The sequence below is a fragment of the Ursus maritimus genome, unplaced genomic scaffold (assembly GCF_017311325.1).
Source record: "Ursus maritimus isolate PB19 unplaced genomic scaffold, ASM1731132v1 scaffold_21, whole genome shotgun sequence".
Taxonomy (NCBI): Eukaryota; Metazoa; Chordata; class Mammalia; order Carnivora; family Ursidae; genus Ursus; species Ursus maritimus.
The window spans coordinates 8,824,220-8,836,339 of NW_024424564.1; the positions used below are offsets into that span (position 1 = coordinate 8,824,220).

The following is a 12,120-nucleotide window of genomic DNA, read 5'->3' on the forward strand; positions in this document are numbered from 1 at the left end:
CAGCTGAATAAGCCAACAGACACAAGAGAAGAAAGCTTTCTACAGGTTTAAGAAAAACGTTACTGACTCTACTGGTTTTTTGTCTTTCAGGAAACAAAGTACAATGGCTTCGCGCAACAACTCACATCACTTCTTACAGCATGTGTCACAATGTGGTAAGGCAGGGTTGGTCCTCAGAATCTCCAGGTAGCTGCCATAAATCCCTCATTCTCTATTTTCAAAATTTGAAGATCTCACAGATCTTGTCCAGACTGTGTCTATATACCAAGAGGGAACCCAAATCTTCTGATTTTAGGCACAACAGAAGGTGAGAAAACTTTGAGAACATCCTTTCTTTCAGAAGTAAAAATGAGTAGAGTCAACACTGACCTATCCAGAGGTTAATTATGATAAACACTGTTTTCAAATTCTCTGTTATGTTATTCCCTCTCTGCATACACACTTTCTGGATAGGGATGGGGAAACTCAAGTTTTCTAATTCCTCCTGAATCACATTACAAATTTCAGGAATTATGATCTTCCAGGACATCAAAGACACTCATATTAAAAAGCAAGAACGGACTTTCTTCTTCCAAGTTAAGAAACCAAAAAAGGTTATTGGCACACCTCTTCCCCTTCCTTAATTACACATTACAGAGTTAATTATTATTTCGAAAATCTATACAAATGCTTACCATAAAAGTTTTTAAATTGTTGCTTCTGATATACTATCCCACTAGCCAAAGAAAAAACTCAAATCATGTTAGGGAAGGAAATCATCACTCATGTGATCTAGGAAGGAGAACAGAGTATTCCAGGAAGGAAGGCGAGGGGGAAGGCCGCTAATTTCCTCACCAATGTATTGAATATCATTCCAGGCAAGGCTCTCAAGATTCCTGTGACCTTAGCACCCCAGAACACCACCTTTTTCGTGACAGACTCACGATCCTGCATATGTGAGCAGTATTGCTCTTTAAAGTAGAAGCCAAGGAAGAGTCTAGGAGTGTGAATGATGTCAGCTTCATTCACTGCATTTTGTATGAGAGACCAAATCACGATCGAAATTCAAGGATCAAAATTCTTGTCATGTGCATAAAAGCACAGGGCCTTTTCCATCATTTACCAGAAGCATCTGAAACAAAATTCCATCACTGTGTGCATTTAACCTGTATCCCCTTAAATCAGAATAAAACAGCCCCTTCTACCTCCCATAACAACATAAAGAGGCCCAACTGATATTTAAAGAGGTCGACTTAACAAACAATCCCTGTAAGTCCCTCTTGGCAGAAGGCTAGGTATAAATTATTTTAAAAATTAGGTTAAATAATTAAAGTAACGAGAATTACATAACTCATGATGACTATTCACATTATAGAGACATAATGTGCTCAACGATTTTGCCCAACAAAAGAATTCTTCACATTTTCTTTAAATACATAGATTGATCCTGTATATTTAAGCATTTGGTCATAGATCTTTACTCGAAGAATTGGAAGCATAGTTTTTTAAGGGCCTATCTCAAGGGTCGATCAGAAATGTACAAAGAGGCAAGGCAACTATAAAACGGTAATAACTGGCAAGGGAGAAATAAGTTTTAACTAAGAAGACCATTCCTACTCAGGTTTTCAAGAACATGTTTCCTGCATAAAATGGGATACCAGTATATAGGTACAGACTGATGAGATGTGGACAATGCAGTTTTCTCCAGAAGGGACCCAGGCTTCTGGCTGAATCCTGGAAATCTAGAAAAAGCTCAATTCCTTTAGTTTAATTTGTTCTCGTTAAAATATAAATCCACCTGAGCTTCTTTTTAAACTGGTAATAGTCAATCACCCTCTTATTTTAAAATGTTTCAAATCTTTCTCCAAGTGCTCATTTTAATAACATGAAGGAAAGAAAATATTGATGCGTCAGTTAATTGAGTAATTTGGGCATTCACGGATTCAAGCATTTATTGAGCGCCTACTATGAGCCAGACAAGAAACTCAAAGATGAAAAAAAAGTCACAGATGCTTCCAGCCTAGTCACAGAGGCAAATGAGTCACAGAGCACCATGCCCGAGTGTGGTCTGGGGTAAGGTGGCCACACAGGAGACGGTCTTGGCTACAATGTACAGTGAAGACTGGCTGTTCCAAATGCAACATCTATTCCACAAATTGTCTCCTGTCTAATCTGTCTGTATTTATCGATCAGGATTAGCTGAGCAGAACAGACTAAAGGAGGAATCTAAATTAGGCAAAGCTCAGGAGTAAAGATAGAATATTGTTGCAAGAAAATGCGCTGAATCAGGAGAATGTTAACTGCCAGTAAGTATCCCTCAAAAGATTGACTAAATCTTTTACAGGTATTTCGAAGGAACAGAAGAAAAGAAGCAGCTGGGAGAGGGAGGAACATGCTTCTGGAGTTTACTCCCTGCTAATCTGCACTCTCCATCAAATGAATCTATCATTTTATGTATTTTTTGGTGTTTAATGTTTGCATAATGGTCTAATGGCAAAGAGAAATGATGACAGATGCATTCAATTGCATGAGTTCACTTATATATCAGAACTTACTGAACAAAACTCTGCAGTGAAACACTGGAACGTAGGCAAGTCAATATGTAGTGACAATTTCTTTCTTTGTGATTTAAATTGCAAACATCCCTCCCCAAATTAAGAGGACCATGTACAGAAGACTGTAGCATCCCCAAATTAGCAAGCAGCACAGGGAACAGATGATGCCCAATTGGCAAGGAATGAGATGGTTCTGGATTAGACGTTTTCCTTCATCACCATATTTAATTATCTTAGCGAAGCAATTGCAGGTTTACATCTGTATCTGTACTCAGTCAACATAGCCAACAAGAATCACACTGATAGAATGGGATTTAGTTGTTTGCTGTTTTTCCTTGGATTTGTAATGCAATCCTCTTAATTACTGAACTCCAGAAAGCTTTAAGGGAAGTAACAGTGATGCCTGGTGAAAGCAAGAGAATTATGAAAAGTTCTTGCAAACAAGAAAATTCAATAACATAGATAGTTACAAAATTAATGGGCAGAAAACTATATCTTTTATATAAACAAATAGCTGGTTAGAAGTTACCATAGAAGAAAAAAAAAAAACCATTTACAATAGCCAAAAAAATAAAATTCCTAGGAAAAAACTTAATGAAAAATATACAAGATTTACATGAAGAAAACACCAAAAACACTTCTGAGGAACATAAGATCAGAGCAAATGTAAAAGCACCCCAGTTATTCGTTCAATAAAAAATGGAGCACTTACTATATATTAGGCATCATTCTAGGCTTTGGAGATATAAAACTGAACAAAAGATCAAAAATATGTCAATTCTCCTTGGGGCGCCTGGGTGGCACAGCGGTTAAGCGTCTGCCTTCGGCTCAGGGCGTGATCCCGGCGTTATGGGATCGAGCCCCACATCAGGCTCCTCCGCTATGAGCCTGCTTCTTCCTCTCCCACTCCCCCTGCTTGTGTACCCTCTCTCGCTGGCTGTCTCTATCTCTGTTAAATAAATAAATAAAAAATCTTTAAAAAAAAATATGTCAATTCTCCTTAAATTAATCTATGAAGTTCATAATACCAATAAAATGCCAATAAGATTTTTTGGACACAAGATATATTTAATATTATTGCAAAAATGGAACATGCATCCTTATAAAGATTCTGTGAAAAACTGTGGTCCCAAGGTATACCTGTTCAATGTTGCTATGAAAGGATATAGACAGCCTGTCCATGATGCCAACCTGAATGAGGTACTGGAGTCATGACTGGATGCTATGCTACTAATTGTATCTCCCCAGATACCCTGGAAGCATGAGCCTGGAGTGGGAAGGCTGGCAAAGCCTCTGTGTCTGCCTTCCAGACTTTGGTCAGAGTCTGGATCTTCTTGGCTTTACCAAAGGGAAGGAAGGAAGGAAGGAAGGAAGGAAGGAAGGAAGGAAGGAAGGAAGGAAGGAAGGAAGGAAGGGGAAAAAGAAAAGAAGTAGCTAGCATAGACATAGAGCATTCAGAACCCATTATGAGACCATCTTAGTGTTTTGTAACACTGGTTTGCATAAAATAACGGTATGGCATAAGAATCATACTTTGTTCTGTAAAACTCTTGGCATCTGGACATTCTTGCTTCATGGCTTATTTTAAAAAATATAATTAGGCTTAGACCAAAAAAAAAAGACTTAATCTAATTTTTGGCAGGTTTCTAAAATTCAGGGACTACATGAACAGGGAATCACAAAGCGGACAATTCCAATAGTTGCTGAAAGCGGGGAGAGACAAAAAGGGATGATAACAAAGAGTGATAAGGGCTATGATAAAAGTAAATAACGGGCTGTCATGGTGCAGCCTGGGAGGACCCTTAATCAGACTGGGCAAGTAGCGCTCTGGATGGCTCTTCGGAAGAGTTATCTTGAAGATGGCCTCAGTTTAGTGAATGGAGAAGGAAAGGTGTTAGAGGCACAGGAACAGTAAATGGTAAGTGATTACATGGGTTCTGGGGAGAGACTATCCATCAGTTCAATTCGCACTTTGTCCATCTGGCTGCATGTTAGAATCATGTGGGGAGCTTTTCAAATACCAACGCCTGGGCCCAACCCAGAACAAACCATCAGAATACCCCCTGAGGGGAATTTTTTAAATTAAACTTTCAATTTTGAGATAATTGTAGATTCTTATGCAGTTTTAACAAATACTATAGAGAGATCCTGTATACCCTTTATCTTGTTTTCCCCTGTGGTAACATCATGCAAAACCGTAATACAGTATCACGAGCAGGATATTGACATTGATGCTGTCAAGATAGGATATAACAAGTTCCCTCATTTACCCTTTATAGCCACACCCACTTCTCTCCTCCCCTGACACCTCCTTAACCCTTGGCAAACCCTAACCTATTCTTTATGCTTATAACTTCATCATTTAAAGAATGTTAAATAAAGTGAATCATATAGCATGAAAACTTTGTTGTTGACTTTTTACATTCTGTATAAATTTCTATACTTTTTACATTCTGTATAAATTTCTAGCAATAGTTTTTTCCTTTTATTGCTGAGTAGTAGTCCATGGCATAGATATACCACAGTCTGCTTAACCATTTACCTGTTGAAAGATGTATTGGTTGTTTTTAGTTTGGGACTATTATGAATAAAGCCACGCACAGGTTTTTGTGTGAACATATTCATTTCTCTGGAATAAATGTCCTGGAGTACAATTGCTGGGTCATACGGTAGTTCCATATTCACTTTTCCAATAAATTGCTAAATTGTTTTCCAAGGTAGCCATACCATTTTATATCCCTACCAGCAGTGGATGAATGATTCAGTTTTTCTACATCCTGTCCAGTACTTGATGTTAGTGATACTGATAGATGTGTCAGTAATATCTAATTATGGTTTTAATTTTTGTGTAATTTGAATCATTTCCCTAATGGGAAATATTTTTTTTTTTTTTTTAGATTTTATTTATTTATTTGACAGAGATAGAGACAGCTGGCAAGAGAGGGAACACAAGCAGGGGGTGGGAGAGGAAGAAGCAGGCTCATAGCGGAGGAGCCTGATGTGGGGCTCGATCCCATAACGCCGGGATCACGCCCTGAGTCAAAGGCAGATGCTTAACAGCTGTGCCACCCAGGTGCCCCCCTAATGGGAAATATTGAACTTTTGTGTGTGTGTATGTACTTATTTGCCATCTGCATTCCTCTTTGGTGAAATGTCTCTTTATGTCTTTTGTCTATTTTCTAGTTAGATTGTTTACTTTTTTACTGTTAAGTTTTGAGAGTTGCTTATATATTCGAGATACTAATCCCTTGTTGATTATGAGGTTTGCGAATGTTTTCTCCCAGTCTGTAGATTTTTTCATCCTTTTAACAAGGTCTTCTGCAGGGGTGCCTGGGTGGCTTAGTCGTTAAGCGTCTGCCTTCGGCTCAGGGCGTGATCCTGGCGTTCTGGGATTGAGCCCCACATCAGGCTCCTCCACTGGGAGCCTGCTTCTTCCTCTCCCACTTCCCCTGCTTGTGTTCCCTCTCTCGCTGGCTGTCTCTCTCTCTGTCAAATAAATAAATAAAATCTTAAACACACACACACACACAAAACAAGGTCTTCTGCAGAGCAAACATTTTTAATTTAAGTCCAATTAGTCAATTTTTCCTTTTATGGATCATGCTGTCATCAAGTCTAACTCCTTACAGAGCCTTAGATCCTGAAAAATTTCTCCTATATTTCTTCTATAGTTTCTAAAAGCTATATAATATTATGGTTTACATTTAAGTCTATGATCCATCTTGAGTTAAATTTTATATAAAGTGTAAGACTTACTCAAAGATTCATATATTTTTTTGAGGGCAAAGGCCTATAGATGACCAATTGCTCCCATACCATTTGTTAAATAAGCTGTCTTTCCTCCACTGAATCGCTTTTGCACCTTTTCAAAAATCAGTCAATTCCCAGACTCTTTATTTTGTTCCACTGATGTATGTATCCCTCCACAGTTACCACACAGTCTTTATTACTGGGTCTATATAACAAGTCTTGAAATTGGGTAGGCTGATTCCTCCTACATTATTGTTCTTTTTAAAAATTACTTCAGCTATTCTAATTCTTTGCCTGTCCATATAAATTTTGGAATATTCTTGTCTATATCTACAAAAAACTTTTCATGGGATTTTGATAGGACTTGCAGTAAGCCTTGCCAATTTGGAAAGAATAGACATCTTTACTATGTTGAGTCTTCGAATCCATGAACATGTTGTGTCTCTCCAGTTACGCAGACCTTCTTTGATTCATTCATTAACATTGTGTAGTTTTCAACATACAAGTTCTATCCACACTTTATTAGTTTTACACCTAAGTATTTTATTTCTGGTGGAAAAACTGCAAATGGTATTATGTTATTAATTTTTACATATAAATTAAAATTACATATATTTACATATAAATTTATATTTACATATAAATTAATTTACAAAATAAATTAATTTACATATAAATTAAAATTACATATATTCATTGCTAGTATATAAATATACAATTGATTTTTGTATATTTATCTTGTATCTTGTGGCCTTGCTGAACTCACTTAATAGTCCAAGTAGGTTTTGTTGTTGTTTTGGTGTTTTTTTTTTTTTTTTTTTTTTTGTGGATTCCTTAGGGTTTTCTATGTACACCATGGTGTCATCTGCAAAAAAGGACAGTTTTATTTGTTTCCAATCTGTATGCTTTTTATTTTCCTTTCTTGCCTAAAGCATGAGCTAGAACTTCTAGTACAATGTTGCATGAGTGGTGAGAGTGGATATCCTTGCTTTCTCTCCTGTCTTAGGGGAAAGACATTAAGTGCTTCATCATTAAGTATTTGGTTAGCTGTGGGTTTTTGTAGATACTCTTTATCAAGCCAAGGAAGTTCCCCTCTATTTCTATTTTTCTGAGATTTTTTTCTATCATGATGAGTATGAATATTGTCAATTTTTTTGCACTGATTAGTTGATGTGATCATGTGATTTTTCTTCTTTAAATTAAAGTGATAATGTAGTGGCTTACACTGATTTTCTAATATTAAACCAATTTGCAACCCTAAAATAAATCCCACTTTCTCATTATATATAATTCTTTTTATACACTGATGGATTCTATTGCTAATATTTTGGTAAAGATTTTCTTCACATCTATATTCATGAGGGATAGAATGTGCAGTTTCTTTTTGTACTATCTTTGGTTTTGATATCAGGGTAATAATACTAGCTTCATTACATGAATTGGAGAATACATCCTTCCTTTTCGATTTTCCAGAAGAGATTATACAGAATTGGTGTTTATTTTTTTTAAATACTTGGTGTAATTTTTCAATGAAGCTATTTGAATCTGATTTTTTTTTTCTTTTGGAGGTTTTATTTTTTTATTATTTTTTAATTTTTTTAAAAGATTTTATTTATTTATTTGACAGAGAGACAGCCAGCGAGAGAGGGAACACAAGCAGGGGGAGTGGGAAAGGAAGAAGCAGGCTCCCAGAGGAGGAGCCTGATGTGGGACTCGATCCCAGAACGCCAGGATCACGCCCTGAGTCGAAGGCAGATGCTTAACGACTGAGCCACCCAGGCGCCCCTCTTTTGGAGGTTTTAAATTACAAATTCAATTTCCTTTATAGTTACAGGACTATTTAAATTAACTATGTCATATTGTGGTAAGTTGTGGTAGTTTGTGCTTTTCAAGGAACTGGTCCATTTCAATTAGATGAAAATCCTTGCAGGTGGGAAACTGGGCATAGCTATTTTTTAAAGCTCCCCAGGTGATTCTAACACATAGTCAAGATTGAGAGATACTGATTTAAGGTTTTTTGCATGAGGAAAGATTGGTAGAAAACAGACTGGGAAGCAAACAAAGGAAGTGCTCAGATTTAAGTTTTAGGAAAGGTAAGCCTGTTATTAGTATAAAGCAGTGGACTTGGTAATAATGGCATGAAGTATTGGGGAGAAAGGTATTAGATTTGGGTCAAGAAGAACCATTACAAGCCACTGCAGTAAAATAATATATTAAGTTAGACTTTGTTGTGACAACAAATAAAAAAATGAATAATTGCTCAACCACAACAGAAGTTTCTTCTGCTCATATACGAGTCTAAGGTGGGTGTTAGTGATCAGCAGCCAGCTCCTCTCCACATAATGGTTTGGGGATTTATGCTCTTTTCCATTTTATGCCTCTGTCATCTTCTAGGGCTCTGGTTTCCAAACTATTCACTAAGATGCCTCAAGGTTCCATAGTGAACTCACAGGACCACCATGGACTATTTTAAATTTTTGAGGAACATAGAGCCATTCTTGATATCTGTTGGACACAATACCACCTGCTAGCTGGAAGTAGTTTTGCTCAACATTGGATAATACTACACTGCTTTTGTTGATGTCCTATCTTTCCAAAGTTAGGTTTTGAGTTTTACAAAAAGGGAGTTCCATGCAAAAATCAATGTGGAATAGGAAATAAGAATATCAATGTTTAATTTGATTTGAAAGTTTGAGAAGTTGTGCAGTGCCCAACAAACACACACATACCATTACTAAGTAGTTCTGATTCTTTCAATTTATAAGTATTATTATTATTATTTTTTCAAATTGCTAGCAAGTGGTTAGGATACAATATGTACTATGTTGTTTGGACTTAGCTACTTAATAAATGGAATTATTGATATTTCATTTGGCCTAGACCTCCTTTAAAAAAAATTACCAAGACACTAAGGGGTCTATCAACTGAGAAAGTTTGGAAACTTCTGCCCTAGGACTTTAACTTGTCTTCATTCGCCTGGGGGAGGGGGAAAAGAACTTTCTTAAAAGCCACACTGCCTGCTTCTGTTCACTTTCCAATGGCAAGAACTTGTTCCATGTCCACACTTAACTATAAGGGAGGCTAGGAATTGGAATGTGGACAGGTGGCAAAGCAATAAGGGTAGGGTGGGTTTTTAGGGACAGGTAGGCAACATGTGAGAGACTGAAATCCATCAATAGCTATATGGATGGTATGGATTCCAGATATATTGAGGAATAACTGCCCTGAGTTAGTGACAAATCGGTCGTGTGGAGAGCGAGGAACTGTGAGGGGCACGAGGACCTCAAGGATTAAAATTCGTTGATTGGGGGATATTGATGTCTGTCACTAAGAAAGGGAATCTGGAAAATGAGAAGTTTGTATTGTTGTTCTTCACTGGAGAGGAGGCAGTCATATGATATAATATCATACAGAGAGAAGCAAAATGTGATTTAAATACCAAGGGAAAAACCCAGTGCTAGGATAGTTTTCGTCATACTTAAACAAAGTGAGTGGTCTGTAAGACTTTCACCCTACAGCCGTAACATAAAAAGAGAAAGTACATTTTAAAAGCAACCGCCACAGGCACATTGAGCAAAATAAGCATTAGTGAAACTCTTAACTTCTTGAAGTTCCATTAACTACATAGATCTTAAAAAAGATATAAACAGTGCAATGGAAATAGTACCGATGAAAACTATACCATAAGTCACAAATTTCCCAATGCTAGTGATAAGGATAGTGGTTTGTTTTTCCCCCCTCTGCATCCCCAGTGCCTAGAATGGTGCTTGGGATATTAGTAGGTATTCCTGGTACCTGCTGAATGAATGAGCGCATCAGTCCCAACAGAGGGAATTATGACCTGGCAGCGAGCATTGATTGGCTTGCAGTGAAAAGAATTATCGTTGGATGGTGCAGAAGCAAAAATGATAAAGGAGCAGAATTTGAACAGCAGTAGACAGGGTTATTTCCCTAAGCTTACTTGGTTGATCATCATTATTATTATTATTTTTACCATTTCTTTAGTGAGGTGGATTGAGGCCCACACCAGAACACTTTAGCTCTATCTGTGTATTACTTTTAGAGAGAATATTATTGCTCACACTACAGTTTTATCTATATATTACTTTTAGTGGTGCCACTAGGAAGTTTATCCCCCTCAGGAAATAAGCAGATGCTTTTTCCAATACTCATTTCAAGTTCCTCCTAACAACCCCTGGTTCAGCAAAGCTGCTGGGATCAAAGCTGGGTTTCTGTGATGAATGGCTGTATTTTCAGGCTCAGTTCTTGCCACCCAGACTTGCAGAGAAAAGTCTTCTGGCACTTTCCACCTCTGTGTAGTGATATGAAGGATGTACAGCACATAAATATTACCCAGCACAAATATTCACCTGAAACAAAATTATGATTGGTATTTATCTTACACAGTGATAGGGATGGCTGGATTAACATCCGTATGTTTCTTAGAGCACCTCAAGAGAAAGAGAAGACATAAATACGCAGTACCGAATATAAAACCCTGAGCCCCCTGAAAGTACATGATAAATAGATCAGGATTTAAAAATAGATAAAGCTGAGATGTGGATTCTAGTGTAACTGATTCAGATACGATATGTCTCCTAAAGCATCGAGAAAAAGTATCACTGATTTTAAAATATGGCAAAACTAGAATTCTTCCAGTTTCCCACTTTCTCAAAATCAGTGATTTAATTGTCAAAATTTGGTATTAAGTTTCCCAGGGTCACAACTTATTAACAAATTATTTAATTTTGCTGGGTCTTAGTTTCCTTCTCTCTAAAGCAGGGGCAATAAGAGTACCTACCCTTAGTGTGTTATGAAAATTAAGTGATAAAATTCTTATAAGGAATTTATTAAATTACCTTATTATAATATCTGCCACATTTATAGTATGTGGCACATGGTATAATATATATTTATTATATTAATATATATTAATAATTATTGTATTTATTATAATACATGTTGCCACATACAGCACAATATGCCACATATTAAGTGTTCAATATATATGTTAGTCATAGTATTATGGTTATGATTATTATTACTAGGATATTAAAAAATTCCAGGTGTGCAGATTACTAATCTTCTACTGTATTTTGATTGTTACAAATAGAAGACAAAACAATTAGCAGTGGTATTTAACCATTTGTTGAGTCATATATTGCTTTGAGAATCTAATGAAAACCATGGGCTCCCTCCCCAGAGAAGTTTTGTATACAATTTCAGGGGAATTCATGGGCGCTCTTGACCACATCCCTGTCCTCGAGAAACCATGAGGATCTTAAGTCACATCAGATTTGAGCAATGTGAAAATCAAACAACACCTGCTGTTAGGCTGGCATTTTATACTCTGTGCATGTATCAGGTAGGAGTTATGAAATAGCAAATAATGCCCAAACCTATCATTCCTATATTCCTATGTAGTCATTTAATAATCAAAATGAAACCATATGCAAGCTATCGGAAACAGGAAGTGACTCACCTCAGTAAAACTTCCCCTCTTCCTGAGCAGGATGGTCTGTGTGGTGGACATTTATGTCCAAGAATCAGTAAGGACCAGCAAAAGGCACTGGGCAGAGAATCCAGTGATTGCACTTGTTTTAAGAGCCCCAGGCAATTTTTCTTTGGGAAAACTCTCTGTGACTTTTTACTTGTAGGTGGTTGTAATCACATTTTCAAAGTTGTTGACACAACTGAAAACTAGATTCTACAAGTTAATCTTAAACAACGGGCACAGCTAATTTTGAAATTAATTTGATTCTAATGGTCTCCTACAGGAGTTAACTGCATTCTTACAGCTACTTGTGGACCATTTTGGTTCAAAAATATTTTTGAG

General features: G+C 36.8%; 1 protein-coding gene across 3 annotated transcripts in view; it reads right to left on the reverse strand.

Moving 5' to 3' along the window:
* The window catches only part of GRIP1 (glutamate receptor interacting protein 1), a 379,487-nt gene that overhangs the window by 144,010 nt on the left and 223,357 nt on the right, over window positions 1-12,120 (reverse strand). The gene's annotated exons all lie outside the window — the stretch shown is intronic.